The sequence below is a fragment of the Cebus imitator genome, unplaced genomic scaffold (genome assembly GCF_001604975.1).
Source record: "Cebus imitator isolate Cc_AM_T3 unplaced genomic scaffold, Cebus_imitator-1.0 Scaffold308, whole genome shotgun sequence".
NCBI classification, from domain to species: Eukaryota; Metazoa; Chordata; class Mammalia; order Primates; family Cebidae; genus Cebus; species Cebus imitator.
The window spans coordinates 904,471-923,293 of NW_016107623.1; the positions used below are offsets into that span (position 1 = coordinate 904,471).

Genomic DNA, 18,823 nt, shown 5'->3' on the forward strand with positions numbered 1-18,823 from the left:
ACTCACGTTATGCATGACTGGGAGGCCTCAGCAAACTTACAATTATGGTGGTAGGTGAAGAAGGCATATCTCACATGGTAGCAGGCGAGAGTATATGAAGGAGGAATTGTCAAACACTTATAACTCCATAAGATTTCATGAGAACTCACTAGCTCTCATGAGAACAGTATGAGGGAACTGCCCCCATGATCCTGTCACCTCCCACCAGGGTCCTTTCTCGACATGTGGGGATTATGGAGATTGCAATTCAAGATGAGATTTCGGTGAGAACACAGAACCAAAGCACATTATTACACTCAGCCCCTTCCAAATCTCACATTCTTTTTTTGCATTTCAAAACCAATCATGCCTTCCCAACAGTCCCCCAGAATCATAACTCATCCCAGTACCAACCAAAAAGTCCACGTCCAAAGTTTCATCTGATACAAGGCAAGTCCCTGCTACCTAGGAGCCCATAAAATCTAAAGCAAGTAATTAACTCTCTAGATAAAATAGGAGACAGGCATTGGGTAAATGCTCCCATTCCAAATGGGAGAAATTGGCTAAAACAAAGGGACTGCAGGCCCCAAAAGGTCCAAAATCCAATAAGGCAGTCATTAAATTTTGAAACTGAAATAATCTCCTTTGCCTCTATGTCTCACATCCAGGACACACTGGATTTCCATGGCCTTGGGCACACACACACACACACACACACACACACACACACACACACGCTGTGCAGATTAAACATTGCATGTCTGTAGTAAATCAGTCTCAAAGTCTTTCCTCGTTTTACATAACTACAGCTAAGAATCTTGACATCTATTTGATTTGTTTTCAACTGAATTGTTTTATTCTGATCAGCGAACATTTTTTGTGTAAACACTCACCTAGCATTTGAAAAGCTGAAAATCAATCTAAAGATCATCTAAAGCTTATACAGATTTTTCCTACCCTTATCTGACAGAATCCTGACCCTATTGTGCCATCCTTGTTTAAAGGTTGACTGCCTTCCACATTTTTTGTGTGTGTGTTCATGTTTTTTTGGTTTTGTTTTGTTTTGTTTTGCTTTCTCTTTTGTGGGAAGACACCTTTAATCAGAAGTCATCAAAAGGTATGTTTGAGTCAGGAAAAATGTACCAATTAAACTTTAAGAAAAATCTTGCAAAGGTAGTTGCTTTCAATTAGCAAAGACAATGGAATTCAACAACTTTATTTTTCTAATCACAGAGGTGAGACAAATATAAAATTAACGGCAAACTCTACATATAAAGTAAGAGAAAAGAAAGCTAAGGAGAAACAAGGGAAGATAGATAAAAATAAGTTACTTTTTATTTTGAAGTCCTCAAATATGTAGTTAATCAATGAATTAATTTACTAAATTTCATATTTATAATGTAAATTTTCATGATCTCTATTCTTTACTCAAAATACCTACATTTTATTCAAAAGACAACCTGCTGATAAATATATACCTAAGACTGGGTAATTTATAAAGAAATTTTATGGACTTACAGTTCCATGTGGCTGGGAAGCCTCACAGTCATGGTGAAAGACAAAATAACTTGTCTTACATGGCAGCAAGCAACAAGAGAATGAGAGCAAAATGATAGGGGTTTCCCCTTATATAACTATCTTATCATGTGAGACTTATTCACTATCACCAGAACAGTATGGGGAGCCACCCCCATGATTCAACTGTCTCCCACTGGGTCCCTCCCACAACACATGAGAATGATGGGAGCTACGATTCAAGATAAGATTTGTGTGGGGACACAGCTAAAGCATATCAGTAATTCAAAAAATTCCCATTAGGAACTACAAGTACTGTAAGGTCTTTTTGTCAGACAAATACATCAACACATCAGTTCTGATTATTGAAAATATAATTGTTTATAATGAGATATTGTTTCACCTAGGTCAAATGACTAACATTAAAAATGTTGACATCGAATTTTGTATGTAGAATGTCTTCAACTGTCATATATTGTTGGTAGACATTTAAGCCCAGTAACTATTATTTTGCTGATTTGCATTTTCTTTTAAACATATATGTAAGTTATGACCTAGCAATTTCACTTCTATGTACATACCCAGATAAATGTAAACATAAGTGTTCAAGAAGACAAGCACAAAAAGGTTCACAGAGGCTTTTCTTCATCAGAGCCCCAAACTGGCAACAACCTAAATGTCTGTCAACGGGTACATAGATTTTTAAAATGCCAAGTATTCTTACAATTGAATACTATTCAGTAATAAAAAGGAATGATTTAATATATTGCATAATCTTTAAGAATCTCTTATGTTAAATGAAAAAAGCCATTAACCAAAAATTGCATATTGCATAGTGCCATTACATGACTTTCAAGAAGAGGCTAAACACACCTGTAACAATATAAAAGAGAAAAGTGATTACCCAAGAGTATGGAGATTGACTTGAAGAGGGCCTGAGTGGGTTCTTTTTCTTAATTGGGATAATGGTTTCACAGGTATCCACACTGAATTGTGCACAAGATCTATTCATTTAACTGTAGGTAAAATAAATTTGTGAATTTACATACGTTTGTCTTATATTTGCATGATCATTAACAAAAATCTTCCTAATTTTAATAAAGCCAGCATATTATTGTAATGGTTAATTTTGTGTATCAGCTTAACTGAGGCATAGGAGTGGTCATTCAATTGGCCAAACATGATTGTGTGTGTGTCTGCAAGGGTGTTTCTGGATGAGAGTAATATCTGAGTGAGTAGACTGAGTAAAGTGGATTGCCTTCCCTAATTTGGGTGGGCTTCATCCAACCAACTGAAGACCTAATAGAATGAAATGTTTGAGTGAGAAGAATCTCCCCTTCCCTGATTGCTTTAGCTGGATATTGAATTGTTTCTGGCCTTTGAACTCAGATTCAGAGGTTGATTTTGTTTAATAATCAAATTTTGATTGGTTATACACCATTAATAGCATGACAGAGATTGTATTTCATATCTTCACTGCAGAAAATTAGTTACTTAGTCTCATCCCCTGTCACTCACCCTGTGTTCTACAGGCATTAGCTCACTTTGCAAGCTAATTTCCTCTACATAATTCTCTTTTACCTTGTTGTAAGCATTTTATTATTAGAATTAAGCCTCATTTATTTAATTAACTCTCAGCTACACCACTCTCAACATCATTTTCTTAACCATTATCATCGATAGGTTCATCATTATCAGTGACACAGTTCAGATAAGTGGTTAACATCACAGACTTTGCATCTAAAATTACTAGCTGTTTGACCTTAGTGTTAACGTCTTTGTATCTCAGTTTTAATCACTGCAGAAATAGCACCTATCACATATTATTGTCAGCATAAAATGACTAACAGGCTTCAAATACCTAAGAAAGTAGTGAACAGAACAAACAAAGTGTCATAATCTTTCTAAAAATAAAACCTTATATATTGATACATTGTCTTCAGTACCATCACTAAGCACATGCTCCTGCTATAAGCTTTCAAGAATCTACAGTAAAAAAAAAGAAAAAGATAAAGAAGAGTCAAAATTCTTTGATTTACAAAACTTAACATTCACACATAAACAACAAGATTAATTAAAAGTTAATATTGTAAAAAGTATATTGCATATGAAGTGAAATATAAAGTTTTGAAAAATATAATTTAGTACCTTAAATTTGCACATTCTCTTAGAGACTAACAATGTAGATCAAAAAGAGATGTATCTAAAAATGTCGTCAAATTTTTTGTTATTATAAATCTAATTTGCCTGACTCCCAGTTAGTATTCTTTCATCTACTTGAAAAAAAAAAAAATATATATATAAGAACTAAATAGCAGAGTGAAGATGAGTTAGAGTTTTTTTCAGATCACTAGAAGTAGAAATATGATTAAAATGATCTTGCCTGTTACCTTAATTTTTAACTTAAAAATACATGACTCAGAAATAATGTTGCTAATTTCTTGGGCTGTATTTTCTTCCAGTGTACTCACAAAACCATAACTTTGCTTTCAGCTCTAACTTTCCTCAGGCTGTTATCAATAGAGTTCATTCTCTGGGCAAATTACTAACCTTGAAGAAAGAAAGACAAATAAGTTTTTTTGTTTGTTTCTGCTTTGAAGTAAAAAAACAGATCTACTCTCCCATAAAAGTCCTATATCTTAAACTGTGCAGTGCTCTGAGACTCTGTGCCTACCACACTTCCTTTTTTCTTTGCATCTCATTATCTCTCTCTTGAATGATTTCCATCAGCATGCAAATATTCCCTCTTTAAAAAATGAATTTCTTTTAACTTGTGTATCTTTCTCCTGCTGCTGTATTTCTTAGTTCCCTTCCACAGAAAACTCTCTTAAATGTCATCTATAGTCACTATTCTTATAATCACAGATTTTCGCCCTTCCTTTTTACTCTTCCCCAAGCTGTTTTCATTCTTTCCCATTGGTCCTGCTAGGGTTATGAGTGACCTCTAACAGTTGGCAAATTCAGCACTCATTCTGATAGGTTCCACTTACTAGCGGTCTTAACGGAATCCAATCCTGCTGACCTTGCTTGATCTTCTTTATTTGTTGTAGCAGAATATATTTTCCAAAGATGACTGCACCAACATAGCTCAACAAAGTAATATTGAGAGATGGGGGTCTCTGTTTTCTCCATTGAGTGATGGATCTTTGTTTCCTCTCCTCAGCTTCTTTGGACCTTTTAAATTGTATTATCTGTTAAAATGTGGTGAATTAGATGTTGAATGGCCTATAAGACTAAGTAATAAGGGCAATATGTACTCACCTGTCTCTCTCTCAGGATCACACAACTTGGGAGCTTAAACAGATAAGTAAGAAGTACAGCTACCCTAAAGCCACCATTCTGGAGTAATTACATGGAAATACTGCCTAGCGATAGAGGGGAGGATTTAGAAACTCCAGCTGTCCCAGCTTCCAGGTGTGGATCTTTACAATACAGTCTCCAGGCACTTGGAGAAAGTTTCCACATGATTTTAGGCTGTTGCCTTCACGTTATCCCAGCTTATACTGAGAGCACAGTAAAGTAAGAGCTCACCTGAAATTGCCAATTCACAGAAAAATATACATTTTTAAATGACCTAAGTTTTGGAGTGTTTTTACTACACCGTCATAGTAGCTAAAACACTTGGCTTCTACATAGCAGGCATTTTGGATAGCCCCACCTTCACTTGTTGCCCCGTCTCATTTCTTTTCCAATGACTCCTACTTCTGTCCCTAGTCTTCTAATATTAGCATGTTTCAGAATCCTGGGCTACCCATTATGTTCTACGTACATTGTCTAAATTGCTTTATTTCATCATAACCCATGGCATTTACATAGGTAATGAAAGTTATCTCCCTCTACCCTACCACCCTGCATTTCTATCCCTGACATCTCCTCTTGAATCCTTTGAATTCTAGGCATGTAAACATAATGGCCTACTTAACATCTCCACTAGAATATTAAATAAAGAATTCAAACTTAACACAGACAATGTAGAGCTCTTGATCTCATCTCCTTGTAGGATAGAATTAAAACTTGTTTCTTCCCTAGCCTTCCTCATTTCAGTGAATAGAATTATAATTCACACAATTTCTCTAGTGCAAAATTTAGAAGCAATTTTTGATTACTCTCTTTCTCTCAATGACTGCATCTAATTTATTTCCACTGATTGTAGTTCTACAACACATCCCTAATCTTGTCTCCCTCCCTACTTCTCCCCATTCGAGCTGCCATTATCTCTTTCCTAAACTTGGCAATAGCCTCTTTAATGAGATCCTTAATTTTCATCTTGATACACATTAATCCATCTTCCTCATAGAAAACCAGAGTAATCTTTTACAACAAAAGTCAGATCACATTACTAATCTAGCTGAAAGCCATCCAACATCTTTCATTAAGCAACTTTTAATTTCAAAGAAGACTTAAAGTTTCCGATTTACATTTACTTCTGTGAATGTAACTTGATAGTCCTACCACTGGAAGGTGAGAGTCTATGTTCACTGCCTTTAAATGTGGATGGCCCTAATATTCCAGTGGAAGTGACACTACAGGTAATTAAATTAGATAAAGTCATACCTGATCCCATTGGGACACTTTCTAACCCAGTCTCCATGCCTGAATAAATTCATGTCACCTGTGGAGAGGCCCATATGGAGAGATATAGCCCCTCCAGCTTCAGCTAAGTTTTCAGGCCATAGCCAGTATTAATTTGCCAGCCAAGAAATTAAGCCATCTTGACAGGTGGAACAGAGATTGGCTTTCCTCACCATGCTTTGTCCAGCAGCAGAATTATGAGCAAAAGAAATTTTTGTTTTTGTTTTCAGTCACTAGGTTTTGGGATAGTTTTTTGTTAAATGCAGCAAAAAGTAACTAATATAAATTTTGGTACTGGAAAGTGGGGTGTTGCTGTAAAGACCCTTAAACATAAAACATTAACTTGGAGATGGGTCTTAGAAGGAAGCCAGAAAAGTCTTGGCAAACTGTTACCAGGAGCCCAAAGAATGTTGAGGAAGCTCTCTGACAGCTCAAAGAAAGTAGGAAAAATGTGACTGGGAGATGTTTAGTAGTTGTGGAAACTTTGACAACACACTGTTACCTGAAGCAACAGGCAAAATGGGAAATACACCAATGAACATAATGATCAAACTAAGGAAGCTTTCAGGCAGAATATTGGAAGTGTCACCTGGATTCTTTTCACTGCCTATGATAACATGTCAGAGGAGAGGAAAGAGCTAAAAATTAACTCTTAAAAATAAAATATTTAGAACATCCTTAGTTTGAAAATAAATCAGTTTCCCTTTCTTAATGTTTCTAGATTGCAAATGATGTTCAAATTAAGGACTGGCTTAAGGGAGAAAATCAATTCTACTGTAAAACTCATACTTAAGACCTCAGAGAGATCTAAGATTATCCTTTATATAATTTTGCAAACAATCATCCCTCTAAGGAGCATAAAATGTGCTTTAAATATTCTCTCCATGATACAATAAAGCTCATAAGAATCTCAGGGATGGTGTCCCATGGCAGTCTCATGGTAAGTCTCTCATTCTCAAGAAAGAGAATGACCTGTCTTGACAAGATCTGTGTTTTTGGCTTTTGTTTGATGGAATGAATTGTACACAAATACACAGAAATCTCACCAATATTAAAATAAGTGTATCAACTTGTAAGAAAAAGGGAAAGAAACAGCACAAAATGTGATATGGCTAAGGCTTCAAACCTTTACAAGCAGGGGATAGGTGTAAAAAGGCTTAGAAAAACAGAAGGTGGACTCAGAGGGTAGAATGAGGAGATCATGGAGTGCAGCAAAGAGAGAACAATTTCCAGGGAGTAGGACTGAACTCTAATCAAAGAATTGGCAGCATGTGGCTGGCATTTCAGGATTGATACGGACCAGCGACTACTGTGTTCCTTAGCATTCACCACCCTTTTGCATAGGAGTGTCTATAGCAGGAGTGTCTATAGCAGTTATTCAATGTCTGCCCTCCACTTGAATTTGAGTATTTGGAAAACTAGAAAAATTCTCTTTTTAGGTTGGTTGTGTGACATGTATCACATTGTGAAAAAAAAAAAAAAAAAAAAAAGAGTGCTCAATGAGCTGTATTTGAGGAATTGCACTCAAGGGGAATTATTTTTACTGAAATTGGATTAAGATTGTAAGATTTTGAACTTTGAGCTTATATGATTACAAATTGAGACCTTTCAGTCTTGAGGGAACGACTGTATTTTACATGTGAGAGGTATATACATCACCACAGCCTAAAGATAGGCTGTGGCAGATTGTATTTTTTGAAGATGGCTGTAACAAGACTTCTTATCACACTTTGTTCTTTTTTCTCTTTCTTTCTCTCCCTTCCTTCCTTCCTTCCTTCCTTGCTTTCTTCCTTCCTTCCTGCTTTCCTGCCTTCTTCCCTTTTTTTCTTTTTTCTTTTCTGTCTTTCTGACAGGGCCTGACTCTTTCCTGGGCTGGAGTGCTGTGGCTTGTTCATAGATAACTGTAGCTCAAACTCCTGAGTGCAAACAATCCTCCTTCCTCAGCCTCCCAAGTAGCTTGGACGACAGGTATGCATCCATTCCTGGCTAATTTTTTAATTTTTATTTTTGTAGAGATGGGGTCTCACTTTGTTGCTCAGACTGATCTTGAATTCCTGGCTTCAAGAGACCCTGCTGCCTCAACCTCCAAAAGTGCTGGGATTATAGGCATGAACCACCATGCCCAGGTACTTTCTTTTTCTTACAATATGCCTTTGATACACCCCCTATTAAGAGGTATTCATTTCCCATGAATATAGGCAAGACTGTGACTACTCATGCTGTATGACTTTTGTGAGTAGGCCATGAAGCGTTGTACATTTTCCTAGTTAATTTAGGGTGCTTGCTATTATTGCCTAGCCACTATGTTTGTCGAGTCTAAGAGACCATTGTGGGGAGGCTCACATAAAGAAGAATGCAGGCACCTGGCCTACAGTCTGATTGAGCTCTTATCTGATAAACTGTAAGAACTTGATAGCTTTGTGAGCAAACCATCTTGAATCTTTCAGGACCCAGTTTAAACACTGCAGCTGATGCTGCATGGATAACTGTGGATTTGTGAGCAAAATAAATTAATATAACTTTTTGTTTTATTTAAACAATTTTTTTTGAGACAAGGTCTCACTTTATTACCCAGGTAGCAGTGCAGTGTAGATCACTGTACTCAAATCATAGATCACTGCAGCCTCAAATTCCTAGGCACAGGAGATCCTCCCACCTCAGCCTCCCCAGTAGCTGGGGCTACAACATGCACCACCGTGTCTGGCTAATTTTTTTTTTTTTTTAATAGAAACAGAGTCTTGCTATGTTGCCCAGGCTGGTTGTAAACTCCTGGTCCCAAGTGATCCTCTTGCCTCAGTCTCCCAAATTGTTGGGATTACAGGTGTGAGGCACTACACTCAGCCCAATATTGCTTTTTAAGCCACTAAGTTTTGGACTGTTTTGCCTCCCAGCAGCATATCACTGATAAAACACGGAATATCGTCTTACGTTTTCCTGTGAAGCTTTGTGAGATTTAGTTTCTATCAACACCCCAAAGTCATGTCATACCGTTCTTCCTGTGCTTACTTTGTTTCACTGACTTTTCTCCTGTTTTCTAAAACTAGCTAATTCTTATCTTCAGGCTTTTTCATTGTCACTCCCTGCTGAGAATATTTTTTTTCTTCCAAATCTTGTAATTCAGATCAAAGTTTATGGATAATATTGTCAAAAATAGAGCCTCTGGTCACTCAACCTGAAGTAACCCACCACAAACTCCAGCCCATCTCCCTTTTTTTTTTCCTCATGAGGTTTATATCTATCTAATCTAAATTGTATCAATTTGTCTGTTTATCTAATCAAAATTTCATGTTTTTCACTACTAGTACACAAGCCCTGTTAAGAGAGAAGTATCTTTCATCTTGTTTTCTTCCCTAACTCCATTACCTAGAACAGTGCCTAGGTAATGGAGTGCCTAGGTAAACAGTGCCTAGAACAGTCAGAGAGTGGGCACTCCACAAATATTTGTTGAGTTAATGAATCAGTGGAAATAAATAATAATTCAGCTTTACATTATAGAGCAAAATAGAAAGCCAAGATTTAATCTGATTCATATTTTAAAACAATACCTTCTTTTAAAAAATTAAATACATTAAATTGGCATAGAAAAATGTTCACCATCTTGTGACTTTATAAAACAAAACTGATTTCTATACTGCTTGGATTATTTCTACAAATTTTCTTTATATGGTTTTTGCCAATAAACCATATAAAATGAAATTTTCAAATAAAATTTACATATTTGTTATTTGATCTTTTTCTACTTATATGAATCATATTTATATATATATATATATAAAGATATGATTCTGCAATTTTCAGTCTTTTTTGAGAGACAGAGTCTTGCTGTTTCTCCCAGGCTGGGTGGCTCACTTCAGGCTCAACCTCCTAGGCCCAAAAGATTCGCTCACCTCAAACTCCCTAGTAGCTGGAAGTACAGGTGCACACCACCATGTCTGGATACGTTTTGTAATTTTTGTAGAGGTCTCACTGTATCACCCAGGCTTGTCTGAAACTGCTGGACTCAATTAATCCTTCCACCTCAGCTTCCATCTCAGCCTCCCAAAGTGTTGGGATTATAGGTGTGAGACACCATTCTTGGCCAATTTTCAATTTTTAATGTCAGGCTTTGAGTTTAGTGTCAAAATTTAAAAACAAAATCCAAAGAAGAAAAAAAAAGCACTGGTAGCACTCAATAAAAGAAAAGACTCCAATTTCTTGAAATTTGGAATGTGGATTCCTGGCATTATAGAGATACAGCTTTTCATCCAATGAATGTATAAAATAGACAAATAGTTTTTTATTTTCTTGTAGTTTAGGTGTTTTCACCCCCAAAATCTGCGTAACAAAGCAAGTGCACGAAAATAGTTAGAATAACACTTTTCAATGAGAATCAATCCCAAAGTAAGTGAAATAAATTTCTCTAGTGATTTTCTCTCTCAAGAGGAGCAGTAGTCTAAAATCTCAGTAGTATCTAATTCTGAAAGAATCAGGGGATCTGTTTATGTCATAATCTAGCATTTGCAGCCTGCTTTGATTTTCCTTGGGAGTTCCTTGGATATAGTTTACTGAGAGAAGTGTGCAAAGTATTCCTGATTTGAGAAGCATGAAAATAAATCCTCAGGCCCAGAGACCCTCTTCTACTCTGAGTCATCCCTTTGGCTGTTCTGAGCAACTTCTACTATTGGCTCTTGCACAAAGATCTTCTGAAATTAGTTGTTGGTAGGCTCTAATTGCCTATTATTTCTTACCCATTCCCTTACTCTTTGATAAGAGTTGAAAGCCCATGACTTTAACAAATTTTGCACTTACATCTTATTCTATTAACCTAATCATAGTGCAATTTCACTTAAGCACAAACACAGCCATAGGAATCATGACTTAATTTTAATTCCTAACTCACTGTTAGTAAGCCAGCTTATGCTTTTACTAACCAATTTCCAATGAAAATAAATAATAACACATATTTAGCATATCTCAGTGCCTAGCTCTGTCTGAAGAGCAAAAGATTATATATTTTCTGGTGCTTATCTTGGTGTTTCACAGAATGTTTCCTTTATTTTCATATTGTTCCCTTAGGCCACTAGATGAAGTCACTTTCTCTACCACCTGCTGTCCACCATATGCTCCTTATCTTTTTCTTTAGACTCTTGCTTCATCGTCTTCCTCTATTCGTGACAACTCTTTAGATGATCGGCCTTCCTCCACTTTCCTTACCTTCTGATTGCCTCATAGCACCTTTCATCATTTTCTACATATATTTTTTGCTTTATGCTATACTATATTTGTAAAACACATAACAGATTGCTAGTATTTTTATTTTATAGATGATGAAACTGAAGTATATGGAGGAAAAATGACTCACCAGAGGCTGTGATTTGTAGGCCTTTTAGTGGGTTTAATAGGAGGAAAGCAAAGGTGAAATGCCAGAATAGCGAAGGTGGAGAAAGTTGACATGAGTGGTAGAGACCTAAGAAAGTGGAAGTTAAATGGTCCAGAGCATAAAACGATCTGAGGAACAGTAGAAAGCAAAAGAGAAAAAGACCTTAAAATTGATGACTCTTCTGTCCTGATAACCTCAAAGTGCATTTCAATTTGAAATCTCTATCACTTCATTGCATGGAGACGAAGGAAAGAAAACATACAGAGCATTTATCTCTTCCTGAAGTAACCCCAATTCATAAAGTCTCTAAGACATTGGGAAAAGAAAACACTGGGGACATGTTTAGTTTGATATCAGTTATTGCCATTTCTTTTCATCCCTTCAAGTACATTTATAAATTCAATTTCACATGTAATTTAAACCTAACATGATATTGTTCTGCTGACACATTCTGTTTATTAAGTATTAATCACATATTTTACTGGCCCTAAATTATGCTTTTATTATACTTGCTTATTTGCAGCTGGGGGCCACGGAAAGGGGGAATGACTCTCAATAGAATTGTAATCTCTAGTATCATGACCTGCACAATGATGTCGTCAACAGTAGACTTAAGAATCCTGTTGGCTCCACTTGCTCTAAATTTATCAGTTTCCTCTGGTTCTCTCTATCAGCCTCAAGGTTGGGTTCCTGTTCAATATTTTCTTATTTTTTCTTACTTGTAGGGCCAATGTGTAGAGCTGCAGAGTTTCTACATAATTCAAATCCAAGGGGTGCCCCTAGCATTCTGATGTACACAAGCTGCAGAAATATATCTAATAACCCAGCATCAGCTCCATATAACAGTTTTCACTAGGACCTTCAGCAGGGCATACACTAATTACTGCAAAGAGAAAACAAAACTAAAATGAATAATAAACGGAAGATTTATTTGATGAGTATCTACAATGAGGCAGGTTAGAGGTGTGTTATGAATGTTGTGAATTCAAAAGTGGATAAAAAGAGTCAGCCCCACTCTCTTGGAGCTTGCATTCTAGTATGAGTAGGGGCAGATAATAATCAATCAAATAAAACAAGATTTTGAAGAGTAATAAATGTTATGAAAAAAATAAAACATTACAGCATCATAGAATAGGTAGACATGGATGCTGTTTTGGGGAAAAATTATACCAATGGGCATATAAGCAGAAAAGCAGATACTCCAATAAGAGGATATATGAACTAAAATCTGAATGAAGTGAATTAAGTGAGCCTGCCATGTAAGGAATAGGATTCCGGGACAGGGGAATAGCAAGAGCAAATATCCTCAGACAAAAGTGTGCAGAGAGTGCTTAAGGAATAGCAAGGGGGCTCTGTGGCTGGGGTGAAGTGGACGACAAGTAGCATGATAAGAAATGATGACACAGAGGAGGCTGGAGATAAAACCCAGTTCTGACATTCTTCTAAGCCATAATAACACTGTAGAAATTCATTCAACGTGTGATAGGTAATCATTGAAAGATTTTAAGCAATAGTAATACTATCTGATTCGCCATTTAGAAGTCATTTAGAAATCAATAATTCTATAATTGCTGGTATGTTCAGAATAGACTGAGTGATACAATAGAGGAAGCAATGGGACAAGCTAGGAGGCTACAGAAGTTGTCTGGGTTAGAAATGATGGTGATTTCAATGGTGGTGGAAGCAGGAAGAAGGGTGAAATAACAACATATAGTTAAGGTAGCTCTTGTTACCTTTACTTTGACTGCTGTTCACTGAGGGATCAGTTATGAGGTGTGAGAGAAAGAGGGAGAGGTGATTGCCAGGTTCTAACCCTGAGCAATTAGGTGAATGGTGATACCATTTTCTACATGGGTAACATTGGAAGACAAGAAAATTTGAGGGCAGAAGATAATAGGAATCAAGAGATTATGCCTGGAGATGTGGAGTTGAGTTAGAGGTGCTTAAAATATATCTAATTAGAGCTAATTATGGTTTGTAGCAGGGAAAGGGGTACTTTAGCAATATGCATGTGGTCACTTATTTGCTGACTCAACTTGCTGGTGTGAAGAACCAGCTAACTCTCAGAAATGTAGGTAGTGTGAAAGAGAAGGCAAATATCTAGTAGTAGAGATTAGTTTCACTGTTTGAATTATTATGGATAGACTGACAGTGGGAATATTATTAAAATATGTGACAAGAAATTCCAATCATAATTCAAGTAAATATTTCTCTAGAAATGATAGCAAATAAATTTGCACAGAGTTCCCATTGGTCCTGAATCCTGAAAGGTGCTGGAAGTGCCTTTAAGAGGCTACAGAGTATGATCTGCTGTAGTTTTCCTGAGATTGTTAAAAATAGCCCTAGGCCAGATACATGCCATCGTTCAAAATTAAGTAGATCGCTCAGCACCTGCTTTCTGAAGCCTGTCTCCTGTTACCCCATGTGCTGTCTCAGATGCTGATGGGTTCTTGGCTTTCACTTCTAGGTATAATCATGATAGCTGCCTAGGGAAAAGGTAATGATCCCTGGAACAAGATATACAAGTTGGGTATATATTTATTATCTTAGGATTGAGCTTCCATTACTAATAATAGGCCTCTTGCCTTGAGTCCTTACCCTGTGCTAAGTAAGCCCTTGCAAAACACATCACAGATTTTATCTCATTTAATCCTGGCAACAGTGGTATAAGGCAAAATCTGGTATTACTCTCATTTTCTATTTAAATAAATATAATTGTAAAGAAATTAAGTAAATTGCACAAGGCCTCCAAGTAAGTTGTAGAACAATAAAGATTCAACAGGTACCATCTACTTCCAATGGCTGACTACTTACTACATTAAATTGCTCTCATGAGCATGGGAGTATCCTGGGGAAAATATTTTACAGACTGCTGGAGGTGTGTGACTGGTTATTTTGAAATTGAACTCTATTGTGGCCCCAAGAATTTCTGATATCTTTAAAGAGAGTAGAATTTTTAATACCTCTTGAGATTTTTCAGAGAAAATATCAGGTTCCTGTTTTAAAATAGAAGTAACACATATTTTTAAGACAGACTCTTTTATTCTAGCAAAAATCACTTGAATTGGATATAACTAAACAAATAAAAGGCAGTCTCTGATATCAGAAAAGCTATTACAGATTCTTCATTAGAAGAAGTAAAAATGCTCTATATAATAAGAGAAAATATGGTCACTCTGGTATATCTCCGCAGGCTGACATCTATTTTTTGTTGTTAATAGGATGAGACTTGGCTGTTCTAGAAAACTACAGCTTGTGCTGTGGAGAATTGTGAGTACTTGCTGACGGAAAATGAGAGTCTGAATGCCAAAAGGCAAAGGAACTGTTTTCCTAAGAGTCTTAAGACCCTGGACGACTTGTTCCTCCTCTGGTGATCTAGGAGATAAAGAGGAGGAATAGAAATGGAGAAGAATAGCTGGAACAAAAAGGCAAAGAGGTATAATCTATCATAAAGATGCAGCCTTTGCAAGCATTGTATGCACCGAAAAACACCCACAAACCATATAAAGTGAACCTATATTAGAAATAGAATTATTTTTAAAAATAATAGATTTTTAAATTTCCAGTAAACAGAATATTTTTCCCAAATACCCATATTATATTTACAATATTAGTAAAAAAAGAATAAAATGCAAACAAAATTTATATAAGTTATATTAATGGAATTAATGGAATAAAATTAAAAGTTAAAATTTAAAATAGCCAAAATTAACCTTTGAAAATAAAAATATTTTAATATTTATGTTAAAGGGGAAATCAAAACTAAAATTACATATTACTTAAAAATGAATCTTACTATATATCAAATCATATGATATCAAAATCACACTCTAAAGAAATTTTGTAGCTGTAAATGTATTTTTTAACTTAGATAAGTGAAATTTGCATTCACCTCAAGAAGCTAGCAAAACAACAAAATATTAAGAACTGAAATTAACATAACTTCTGGTCAGTTTGTTAAATAAAACTGAACCCAGAATATTTCCTTGAACTTCCATTAAATAATACCAAGAACAAGCAAAAATAAAGCAATTATTTGTTCTAGAAAATATTTGCTCTTTGAAATTAAGACCAATAACCAGCTAAAATAGGTTTTTAATCAAAACTAACAAAACCGCTCATCAACACTCATTTCAAGATCCTGGCTTCATGGTGCCCATCAATCCAAAAGCTATTTCCTGACCCTGTTAAATATCCACCAACTGTCCTCTTGTCAAGACTAGCTTTAAAATTACTCAGTGAAGGTATAAGATTCTGATAAACATCTCCCTTTCCCTCTGACTTCTCCTTCTTGCGATGTTATACTTGTACTCTATCAAGGTGATAGTTTTTCTTCCTGCAGTAGATCTAACAATATTAGCTGTCTTGATCAATATTTCTGGAGATATTTCATGAAGTTAACAGTCAATGGAAGATAAATAAATCAATAAGTATTTTAAAACCAATTATTTTAATAAAAAAGAAGTGGCTTTTTTTTTTTTTGACAGAATTGCAAGTCACATATGGAGATACTGTGCTCCCAGGAGTTGGAAGTTAATTCTTGTCCTTTCTTTACACCACCCCATTAACATTTGGCTATGTTTGCTGATATCTTTCAAAAAGTAGTGCAGTGCAAAAAAAAAAAAAAAAGTGCATTTTTTAGCGCAAGAAACTTGGTACATTCTACCTCAACCAAATGATGGATGTTAACATCACAGATTCCATGTGGGCATCATTACCTCCCTGGTATGATGTGATGAGAAAGGCACTTCCCTCTGTGGTATTATTTCAAATGGCTGATAATTCTGGTCTAATTGGGAGAAAGAACAACATTAATCCATTGGAGACCTTCAACAGGACATCTGCCCGGTATGCCTCAAGACTTTTAAGGTCATGAAAACTAGAAATGAGAGATAAACAATCAGATATTAGGACATTGTGGAAATGGAATAATTGTATGCAATGATGTAGCCTAGATTAAATCCTAAGTCAGTAAGAGGACAGTGATGGAAAAACTGGTGAAATGCAAATAAGCCTTGAATTTAGTTATAGTAATATTCTAAAAAAAAAATTCAAATTGAAACAGAATAAAGTATACTTCATACATAAATGAGAAATACATCGGATAATTCTGATTAAAAACAAAGAGAAAGAATCAATTAGTACTTAAAAAGGGACATCCCCAAAGAATCAGAGTTTAGTTTAAAATGGCTTTCTCATAAATTTTATTCTAAATATTTGAAAATGTAAATGAATTTTGAAATTTTATTAAAAATACCTAAAAATGCCAGAATTAATCAAGTATATTGGAAATGTTATACAATCAGTAGCTCTAGATTTAAAATAAAGGAATAAAAAAACCCTACCATTGGCAAATGGTAGATTATTTGATTCATAGAAAATATAAGATATTCAAATAAACTATTATTAGAAGTAGTTGAAGTTCTAACACATTCACAAAGTTTTCTTTTGATTCTTAGTAAGGCAACATTAAGAAAAAAAATTCCTTAATGAGAAAACAACTGCAAAATTTGTGTATATATTCCGAACATAAAATAGTTAAGATTTTTAGTGAAAAATACAAACCTTTACTGAAGAACTAAATAAAACATACAAAAACAAAAGCATACCAGGTATGTGTCAAAGAAATTTATACATCCAATGCAACTCTAATCATTGTGGCTTAGCTAGTGATAAGAAATACAAAAGAAAAAGAGGAGTGAAAAAAAGAAATGTACTCAACTCATTAAATAGGTCTCAATGATTACATATAACATATTAAAATAAAATATATAATTAAATAAAATGTTTTTATTTTCTTGAGAGACTCGTTTCTGTTCAAGATATGTGGTTTGAATACAAAGCAATGACAAATAAAACTACATATAATTATTTTAAAAGTGATTTATGGCTAACTATAGCCACAATTTAGTTGCAAAAAGAAAACCAACGTAGTAAACTATGGCTTAATGGTCAACATATATTAATGACATTAAACCAATGAGAAAAATATCTAAACAACATGCCAGAGCAATAGACAAAGGAAATGAAGGTAATCCATAGAGGAAGAAATAAATAAGAGCAAGAATCATGTGAAAATGTGAAACTACATTAGTGATTAGGTTATGTATTTGATTTGAAATAAATATAATTCAAAATTAGTGAATGTGGCAGTGTAGTAAAATATATAAAATTGGTGGGAAGCAAATTGGAAGATAAAATACTTTCTCCTGTCAGCCAACATGTGAACGTGCAAATATTTTCACTCAAAAATTCTGCTTGCAAAGTTCAAAGCTATATAAGCTCCCCCACATAGCTGTTCAGTATTTCATCATTTTTAGGAAAAAAAAATGCAGATGCCTTATATTTCATCAATAGGGGGATAAATTAATAAAGGGAGGATATTTTCAATTTGGATGTTTCCAGTGAAACCCTGGCCTATGAGAAAAATCAGAAAGACTGGCTCTAAAACCAAGAAGAAAGATATCTTCAATTTGGAGTAGCTGGCTCATGTCGTAATGAGATGTGCTTTTGTACAAAGATGCCCACACTACTGTGACTGATGAGTGGGGGGAAAAAAATAACGAAGAGCAGTACACACAGTCAGGTTCCATTTTGTAAAAAGAAATATATTGTCATGTATTTTTATACATGTATATAGACACAGATACATATATAAACATTTGCACTTGCATGTGCAGAATGTAAATTGAATATATCGATGTGTTGACAGAATACAACTAGTGTGTAAGAGCTTGGAGACAGGTATGAAAAATATACTTTTCACTTATATATTAATACTTTCATATTATTGAATATTTTTAATGAGCATTTACTTCTTTTAAGATTACTTACTTCAATTATAGCCAGTGAAAATAAAAGCTTGACATCCTCCATGCCCTGCCCCAATAAGGCTAGATGTTCTTGCTGTTATTATTTATCACTCTGTACATGACTGCTTTTTATGTAAGCATCAAGTGTAAAATGCCAAGCATGCTATGAAGTCAAAATACCTGTAATGACTATTTTAATGTAAAATAATTAATAAATATTTGCCAATGACATAAATAAAAAAATAATTTAACCAGTGGAAAAAAAGATAAAAGTATGAACATAATAAGGTAACAGTGGGTGTATTAGTCTATTCTCATGCTGCTATGAAAACATACCCAAGACTAGGTAACTTTTTTTTTTTTTTTTTTGAGACGGAGTTTCACTCTTGTTACCCAGGCTGGAGTGCAATGGCGCGATCTCGGCTCACCGCAACCTCCGCCTCCTGAGTTCAGGCAATTCTCCTGCCTCAGCCTCCTGAGTAGCAGGGATTACAGGCACGTGTCACCATGCCCAGCTAATGTTTGGTATTTTTAGTAGAGACGGGGTTTCACCATGTTGACCAGGATGGACTCGATCTCTTGACTT

At 35.2% G+C, this 18,823-nt stretch overlaps 1 long non-coding RNA gene across 1 annotated transcript; it reads left to right on the forward strand.

The window, feature by feature from the left end:
- The first annotated feature begins 7,923 nt into the window (after window positions 1-7,923).
- LOC119467598 lies at window positions 7,924-14,694 on the forward strand. Its single transcript, XR_005196138.1, has 3 exons — window positions 7,924-8,034; window positions 13,893-13,922; window positions 14,647-14,694. It is a non-coding gene; the product is annotated as an uncharacterized LOC119467598 (long non-coding RNA).
- The last annotated feature ends 4,129 nt before the right edge of the window (window positions 14,695-18,823 follow it).